This window comes from Propithecus coquereli, unplaced genomic scaffold (assembly GCF_000956105.1).
Source record: "Propithecus coquereli isolate 6110/MARCELLA unplaced genomic scaffold, Pcoq_1.0 Scaffold5, whole genome shotgun sequence".
Taxonomy (NCBI): domain Eukaryota; kingdom Metazoa; phylum Chordata; class Mammalia; order Primates; family Indriidae; genus Propithecus; species Propithecus coquereli.
In genome coordinates, this window is record NW_012150840.1 from 12,077,595 (window position 1) to 12,087,148 (window position 9,554).

At 39.7% G+C, this 9,554-nt stretch overlaps 1 pseudogene; it reads right to left on the reverse strand.

Annotated features, from left to right (window-relative positions):
* Window positions 1-2,556: 2,556 nt before the first annotated feature.
* On the reverse strand, window positions 2,557-2,892 carry LOC105819913 (annotated as a pseudogene).
* Between the last annotated feature and the right edge of the window lie 6,662 nt (window positions 2,893-9,554).

Genomic DNA, 9,554 nt, shown 5'->3' on the forward strand with positions numbered 1-9,554 from the left:
TGAAACACGGACTTCGGTGGGGGGGGGGAACCAAGGGCAACACACGTAACCTAAACATATGTACACCCATAATTTGCTGAAATAAAAAAAAAATAAAAATAAAAAAATAAAACACAGCTAAGGAAAAAAAAAAATAATTATCTTTAAGGAACAACCAGAGGCTTAACATACAATATAAAGGCTTTATCCTTTTGAGGGTTTATATACTTTTTTTATTTTTTTGTCATTGAACAAATCTCTTTCTTTATTTTCTTTGCTTTTTTTGTGTGTGTAAAGTGACGTTTCCATATATGTATACACTGTGAAATGATTAAATCAAGCTAATTAACAATTAATATATTGATCACCCCACAATGAGAATATTATGATGAGAATATTTAAGATCCACTCTTTTAACAATTTTCAAGCATACATTATTATTAACTATAGTCACCATGCTGTATAATAGATCTCCAGAGATTACTCATCCTATCTAACTGAAACTTTATACCTTTTGACCAACATCTCCCCATCCCTACCCCCCAGCCCCTGGTAACCCCATCCTAGTCTTTTTTTAAAAAAATTAATTTTGGGGGTACATTATATTTGCACGTATTTATGGGGTACATGTGAAATTTTGTTACATGTGTAGAATATGTAATGATCAAGTCAGGATATTTAGGGTATCCATTCCTGAGTATTTATCATTTCTATGTGTTGGGTACATTTCAGATCTTCTAGCTATTTTGAAAAAATGCAAACATTATCATTAACTATAGTCACCCTACTCAGCTATAGTAGCAGAATTTATTCCTTTGTCTAACTGTATGTTTGTACCCATTTACCAACCTCTCTTCATCCCCACCTCCCACCTACGCATCTTTCCTGGTCTCTGGTGTTTAGCATTCTACTGCCTACCTCCATATGATCGCTTTTTTAGCTCCTGTATATGAGAGAGAACATGCAATATCTATCTTTCTGTGTCTGGCTTATTTTACTTGACATAATGACTTCCAATTCCATCCATGTTGCTTCAAATGACATAATTTCATTCTTTTTTGTGGTTGAATAGTATTCCATTGCATATATACACCACATTTTCTTTATCCATGCCTCCATTGATGGGTATTTCAGTTGGCATGTATCTCTTTGATGTGTTGATTTCTTTTTCTTTGGATAAATACTCAGTAGTGGGATTTCCGGGTCATATGATAGCTCTATTTTTAGTTTTTTTGAGAAATCTCCATAATTTTTTCTGTAGTGGCTGTACTAATTTACATTCCCACCAACAGTGCATAAGAGATTCCTTTTCTCCACATCCTCATCAACATCTGTTATTTCTGACCTTTTTAATAATAGCCATTCTAACTTGGATGAGATAATATCTCATTGTGGTTTTGATTTGCAGTTCCCTGATGATTAGTGATGTTCAGCATTTTTTCATATACCTGTTGGCGATTTGTATGTCTTCTTTAGATAAATGTCTATTCATGTCCTTTACCCATTTCTATTTTTTTTTTTTTTGAGACAGAGTCTCACTGTGTTGCCCAGGCTAGAGTGCCGTGGCGTTAGCCTAGCTCACAGCAACCTCAAACTCCTGGGCTCAAGCGATCCTCCTGCCTCAGCCTCCCGAGTAGCTGGGACTACAGGCATGTGCCACCGTGCCTGGCTAATTTTTTCTATATATTTTTAGTTGTCTGATTAATTTATTTCTTTTAGTAGAGACGGGGTCTCGCTCTTGCTCAGGCTGGTTTCGAACTCCTGAGCTCAAACAATCCGCCCACCTCGGCCTCTCAGAGAGCTAGGATTACAGGCGTAAGCCACCGCACCGGGCCCTTTGCCCATTTCTTAATGGGATTATTTGTTTGTTTGTTTTTACTGGGGGGTTGTTTGAGTTCCTTGTATATTCTGGATATTAGCCCCCTGTCAGATAAGTGGTCTGCAAATATTTTCTTCTATTCAAAAAGTTGTCTCTTTACTCTGTTGATTATTTCTTCTGCTGTGCTGAAACATTTTAGTTTAATACAGTCCCATTTTTAAAATTTTTGTTTTAGTTGCCTGTGCTCTGGAGGTCTTAGCTATAGTATCTTTGCCTAGACTAATGTCCTAAAGAGTTTACCCTAAGTTTTCTTCTAGTAATTTTATAGTTTGGGGTTTTATGTTTAAGTCTTTGATCCATCTTGAGTTGATTGTTATATACAGTGAGAAATAGGGGTCCCATTTTATCATTCTGCATATGGTTATCCAGTTTTCCCAGCACAATTTATTGAAGGGAGTATCAAGAGGGTGTCCTTTCCCCAATGTGTGTTCTTGACAGCTTTCTCAAAGATAAGTTGGCTGTAAATATGCAGGTTTATTTCTAGGTTCTCTATTCTGTTTTGTTGGTCTATATGTATACCATGCTGTCTCACTTACTATAGCCTTGTAATATTTTTTTTTTTTTTTTGCTTACAACAGACATTTATTTAAAGTAATACATCTGCAGATGAAATAATTATTTAATTTTATGTTTAAGGTCTAACCATCTTCATAAAAATACTTTGAAGACAGCTGCATCCACGGATTTCATCTATATGATTACTTCTTTGCTCATTCTTCTCTCTCTTTTCTTTCACGAATAACCTCTTTCAGATATGGTTCAAGGTAGAACTTATCCTCCTCATATTTTGTCCACTGTTCTTTGGGCAAGATCTGCTGCCTCACGGTCAGGTCCAATGCTCTCTTAATGTGAAACATCCTGTCATTATAAAGGTTCTCAGGAAGGCTTCTAATGGCTTCTTTTACATCTTCATCTTCATGTATTATATCATCTCACATTAACCCCAGTTTATTGAATCCTGCAGCATTGTAATACCATTTTCAAATACTATCCAGCCACTGGCCTGATGCTGCAACAGCCGGCCTGCCAGCCATTTTTACCCGAGAGGGAAGTGTTGCTTTCTCCTTGTAATACATTTTAAAGTCAGATAGTATGATGCCGCCAGCTTGGTTCTTTTTGCTCATGATTCCTTTGAATATTCAGGCTATTTTTTAGTCCCATATGAATTTTAGGATTATTTTTTCTATTTCTGTGAAAAATGGCATTGGTATTTTGATAGGGATTGCATTGAATCTATAGATTACTTTGTGAAGGATGGTCATTTTAATATTAATTCTTCCAATCCATTAACATGGGATGTCTTTCTATTTCTTTGTGTACTTTTCAATTTCTTCCAGGGGATTTGGTAGTTTTCCTTGTAGAGATCTTTCACCTCTTTGGTTAAATATATTACTAGTTTAAAAAAATTTTTTTGTAGCTATTGTAAATGGGATTGCCTTCTTGATTTCTTTTTCAGCTATTTCATTATCATTGGATAGAAACACTACTGATTTTTGTATCTTGATTTTGTATCCTGAAACTTTACGGAATTTGTTTATCAGTTCTAAGAGTATCTTGGTGGTGTCTTGGTTTTTCTAGACAAAAGATCATGTCATCTGCAAAGAGGGACAATTTCATTTTCTCTTTTCCAACTTGGATGCCTTTTACTTTTTTTTCCTCTTTCCTGACTTCTCTGGCTAGGATTTCCAGTATTGTGTTGAATAGGAGTGGTGGAAGTGGACCACTGGGGATCTGTTACTTTCCTTTTCCCCACATCGGGGAGTCTCTCTCAGCTCCCAGCTGATTCTGGCTGGGCAGGTTGCCTCATTTCCTTTCCTTTCCTTGCTTTAGGTGTTTCCTGTCACTTCTCTATTGAATTCCAGTGTTCTGTCTTGGTGATCTATTTGAAGTATAATTATCTACTCACTATTTTGGTTCTTCTCAGTGAAGGAGATGAGTAAGAGATGCCTCTAATCAGCAATCTCAAAATCCTCTTCATCCTACTCTTTTTGACGGTTTATTGAAATTACTCTTTTAAATGAATGTTGATCACTGGTGTTTAGTGAAATCTGGTAGAGATATATTCAGCCTAGTTGAAGCCTTTAGCATCTGCAGGACAGGGTATCCCATGGAATTGCCATTGGGCTATGTGCGATAGAGATGTTCCTAAAATATGCAGCACACTTTTAAAAGTTAGAACATATTTTAAATGCATTGGAAGCATTCATCTTGTGATGAATTTTCTTCTAAAGCAAAGAATGACTCCAGTGTTATTTTTTAAAATCTAATTTCCTTTAAGTGATGCTGGTATGGGAAAACCCATATGCTAATGATGTCCTCTGGGCTGGCTTGCCAAGTACTCATCAGTAAAGCACACCCTCTCCCATCCTGTTTTTTTTAAAGTAGCTTTTAAAAACCATACAACTTGAATAGAAAAAAATAAGAAATACAGATAAGCAAAATCAACAACAAAATATAAAACCCACCCATAATCCAAGTGTTGAGTAGCTAACTTGTACTTCCTACTTGCTGTGTACACTTCACCAAGAAAATTCTTCATCAGAGCTACTTTATCTTCCCTGGAGTATCAGCAGTATCAGCAGGGTTTCACCAATTTCAGTGAATATTTTTGCAAATTGAATCCTATTTGTAAATTTCCTCCTCTTTCCCACTTTAAGAAAACATTGTTGGAGACTTGTAATCATCTCCCCAGCATTGATTTTACCTCCACCACAGTGAGTAACAACCATGTTGTTTAGGTGGGATTGACCCAACCCCTCAATTTTAGAGATGGGTCCTGTGTGGTATAAGCCAATCCAGGCAATCCCATTTTCTTTGGCTGAAGTGATTGGTTCAAGTAACCCAGGCCTAAACCAATTGATATGTGCTATCCCTTTAGCTACAGGGATTGAATCACAGGTGATCCAATCAGCTGATAACTTGAGATGTTTGCTGGGAATTCTGGGATACAAAATTTTCTCTCCTGGATATAAAATGTGGATGTGAAATATGGAACTTCAATAGCCATTTACCCCCCATTAAGGAAGCCAGGCCAAAGTCTAATCCTTAACTCGTTGATCACCTTATAGTTGTGCCCATTCTGCTAATTAGCCTATTCAGTGAGATTTTCAGTTTAACAGTTGTATTTATGTTCAAGATCTGTAATTGGTTCTTTTCCTGTTCTTGTTTAAAACTACCTGTTCCTGTTTCAAAAATGCAATCCCCTCTCATATATCAGAAAACATTAATTCAATTTAAATTACTTTTCTGCTTGTTCTGTTAACTATTTCTTCAGTCGTAAGTTTTTTGTAGTGGAGTTTATGACCTTTCTTTTGAAGTGTTGGCATTCTCCAAATGTTGATGACTCTTTAGTCTATCTTTGTAGTTGGTATTCCCTGCTAGACTGCTTGCTGCTTCTGCTTCTATATTCCACCTGGGAAAAGGAGAGACACATCTTTGGGGCTTTTATACTGCTCTACTTCAAGAGAGAGTGAGAGATGTGCAGAATGTACAGCTCAGTAGGGTATCTCACTGGCTGTGCACTAGGCTTGAGTATTCCCTAGTTCTGTGGCTGCCTGGAGGTACTCATCCTCCTGTTTATTTTGGGCTCTTGGCTGCCACCACTTGTGGATATGGAGCACACTTTGTATCACTTCTGCTTTTTTATCAGCTATATTTGGTGACAAGCTACTTCACATGTTCTGGGATGCCATTTTCCTCTTCTATCCAATCTACTGTCTTTTGGTTTCTCAGAGATTCTTCCCAGTTTCAGGTCCATGAGACATTCCTGTCTGGTTTTTATATGTGGCCACATATTGATTTAAAAATATTCTTCTATAATTTTACTATTTAAGAGCAGGGAGAGCTGGGAGTGGTGGCTCATGCCTGTAATCCCAGAACTTTGGGAGACTGAGGCAGGAGGATCACTTGAGTTGAGATCACAGGGAGACACTGTCTCTACAAAAAATAAAAAAATTAGCCAGGCACAGTGGCACATACCTGTAGTCCTAGACACTTGGGAGGGCGAGGTGAGAGGATTGCTTGGAGCCCAGAAGTTTGAGGCTACAGTGAGCTATGATGGTTTCGCTGCACTCCAGCCTGGGTGGCAAAGTAAGACTCCGTCTCTAAAGAAAAAAAAAAAAAGAAAGAAAAGCAGGGAATGATTGTCCTGTGTATTCATTCCATAGTCTTGAAACTAGAACTATGATTATTCTTGGTGTGCTTGTCATTTTTCCCCTCTGTGGAAAAATGATCAGATCTCAGAAATATTGTATTTTAATCCCCTGAGATAGAGATTATTTCAGACGTGATCATGTGATCCAAGCTAGTTCAATCAGAGATAATCCTGGGATTTGTTTTTTTCTAGAATAACCAGGAAAGAGGAGTTCTCTTTTCAACAGACTTGGAATCAAATATGAAAGACTAGAACGTCAGAAAGATATCTTCTCCACAAGGTGAGAGCCTGTGAAAAAAGAACCAAAAGAGAGGAAGTATAACACTCAAAAGGCAAAGACAGAGATACTGAGTTTAAATGATGTTATTTGGGCCCCTGAATCCCTTGGAGTCCAGCTATACCACTAAACCATCCATTTACATCGACCAAGAGATCTTTGCTCATTTTTGCTCAAGACAGAGTTGGGTTTTCTCTCATTTTGCAACCAAAATTTGGTACCTCATTTACTATTTTGCAGTTATAGTCAATTACTGCTAAGCTAACCTGGGTCTTGTCTGATGTTTGTATGAAATTTAACTTTCTGATAACTTAAATTTTTCTTGGATTTATACTTTTCCTGATACTTGCCTTTTACCCCTGGGCTTTAAACAATGACAGTGCATACTGGACTCCATTATCCTTTTAGATTTCCTAGCATAGTTTTTCCTTGGGCAACTTAGGAATCACATGAAATGCTCATCAAAAATGCAGATTCCTGGGCCAGGTGCCTGAAGGATCTGACACTCTGCATTTTTATATCACTCCCAGGGGGTTCTGTTACGCACTAAAGTTTGGAAATCAGAGTCCTAGTGCTAGACTCTCATTTGTGAATGATTTCTGCTGTTCTCCCAAAGATCTTCAGTCACTGCCTGCCCTTGATCAGTTTCTTTTTCCATGCATAGATAGAAGATGAATGAGTGACCGTAGGGCTACATGGACTTCCCATTTGCCACGTGAACTTGGACTTTCCCATTCACTTGCTTAGCTAGGAAAAATTTCCTGGATGAACCACCTCAAACCTCAGCTCCTTGTTCTTTGGAAATCTGAACTTATATTTTCTAAGTAAGTTCATTAACATGTAGTTTTCTGTATTTTTGGCAGTTGCGGTTTTTGAAATGGACATAGAATTACTAAAACTCAGCCCAAATCGGAAATTAAAAATATATATTTAAATGGAACATTGCAGGATATTCAAACATTTTTCTTTTTCTCTCCCCTTCTATGAGAGGCGGGAGAGGCCTGAAGCTGCCGGCCCCCTCTTCTGTAAGGTGAGCCCATTTATCTTGTAGGCCTGTATGGCAACACCACATCCGGGTCTCTAAACAAAGATATCCAAGGATTTCCTCAAATCTGACAGGATTGTTGATAACTGTGATACATGAGGCTGAAGGAAAAGTTATGGGATAGGCATAGAAGCCAGCTTTGAGCTTTAAGCCTTTCCCATGGCCTTGGCCCCCAAAATAGTAGCTCCCTGTTAGTGACCATCTGAAGCCTTGATCTGACCATGCCAAAACATTTGGCATGTGGAAGCTGGCCCAGCTGTCACAGAGCAAGGAGATAAATAAATTCCCCAGTGTTTATAGTCTTCTCTTGGACCTCTGTATATCCTTGCAGTAATCGCTGTTTAAAAACACCCAATAAAAGTCAAGAATGTGCCACTAATAACTCACTCATCCCAGGCTGGGCTGGATTTCCAAAGCACCAGATGCTGAAGGCTATTCCTCTACAGGAGGTGGGCAGGGTCCTGTCTGCACAGCTGGGGGAACTCTTCACATCACCTTACCCCAAACCAAAGGACCCATCTACTTCAGGTCAGGGCATGTGGGGAAGACTGACGAGGAGGAACACATCACCCTTTCCACCTCCAGTTGCTTGTCTCTCTCTGCCCAACTCCCTCATTAGATTCCTTGAAACTTCATGTAGAAAGTTTGAGTTTCTTCTCTTGACACCATTCATTCTCCCCCTGCCCTTCCTTCCCTAAATCTCTTCTGTGATACTAGGGAGGGCCTAAGACTTTGTCCGAGATGAGATGTTAAAAAATATGTCTTTTAATTTAATGAGGAAGAGGATATACAAGGTCCTCCATTTGTGTCAAGAAATTGCAAGAAGCAACATGGAGTTTATTTAGGTGCCCTTGTCTCAGAAGATCAGGCAGAAGTCGACCAGTTTATGCTGAAAAACATAATACTGAAATATTCCCAGCATTTCAGACAAATCCAGGGGAAATTTCCCCCAATTTATTGTATTCAGACATTTCTCACCAAAACAACTTAAGGCAAGGACAGGAAGGGATGAGAAGCAAGGGAGGTCATGGGGCCAGGTTGAGGTAGAGGAAATGCCGTGCTTAGATGTGGAGAAATTGTCCTTTCTCTTGTAAGGACCTCTGCAGAAAAAGGAAGGCTTGGGTACCCACCAATCCAGGAGATTAATGTTGTTTCTGTCAATAAATATTGAATGTCCTGTATGTGCCAGGCATGGTATTGGATGCTGAGGATGCGATGATGACCAAACGTGTGTGATTCCTGATTTCACGGAACTATGATCTGGAGGGTCTAATCCTATTAATAGATTAATCATTAAATAAACCTGTGAATGCAGCAGAACTAAGTGCTGCAAAGGAGAGGTCTACCAGGCTGTAAGAGCCAATGTGGAAGGCAATTTGACTTCAGCTGCAGGGTCAGGAAAAGCTTTCCTGAAAAAGTGACCACTAGGCTGAGATCTGAATGATGAGCAAAAATTGGGTCGATAAAGAAGGCAGGACAGAGCAGGAGCTGAGGCCTGCAGGGTCTGGGGCATGGGGGACAGAAGGCACTGGGGGGAGGACCCTGGGCTGGACCACGAGGAGCCACAGGGAAGGGGCAAAGCTGGTGAGGTTCTAGGGCCCAGATCAGGGAGGTCCTTGCTAGTGAACCACGTCGAACATTTTAGTCTTTGTCATACAAGCCAGAGGGAGCCGTTGAACAGTGGTGGTGATGGCAGTGGTTAGATCTGTGGGAAAAGATTGTTCTAGCTACAGTGTGAGCGGGGGTAGGGTGGGGAAGGTAGATTCCAGGTGGGAAGAGCAGAGGGGAGGGATTTGCAGCGGCCCAGGCAGGACATGATGGTAGCCTGGGCCAAGTTGGTGGCAGTGACGGGAATAGAGATTTAAGAGGGGAAATTGACAGGGTGCAGTGTTTGTGTTCACCTTATCACCTTCAAGCTGCCTGAAGTGTAAATTTGACAGGAGCCTAAAGGTAGCATACCCCTCGGTGTGGGCGAGAGCAGATCAAAGCTAATTACATTGGTCTGAACAAACAGCGCTGGCACTGGGTCCCACATTTTCCATCCCTCCTGAATCTTCAGCATGAGCAGGCACTGAAAATGAAGCACGAGGGAAGGAAGCAGGCACCCCGGTTATTTTTAGCAAGCTATAGGAAATAGCCAACATTCTAATTTGAATCCTTCTCATTAAAACCCAGAGCCTAACCTCACACAGTTCTTGTTTCTAATGTCTGCAAACTTCTC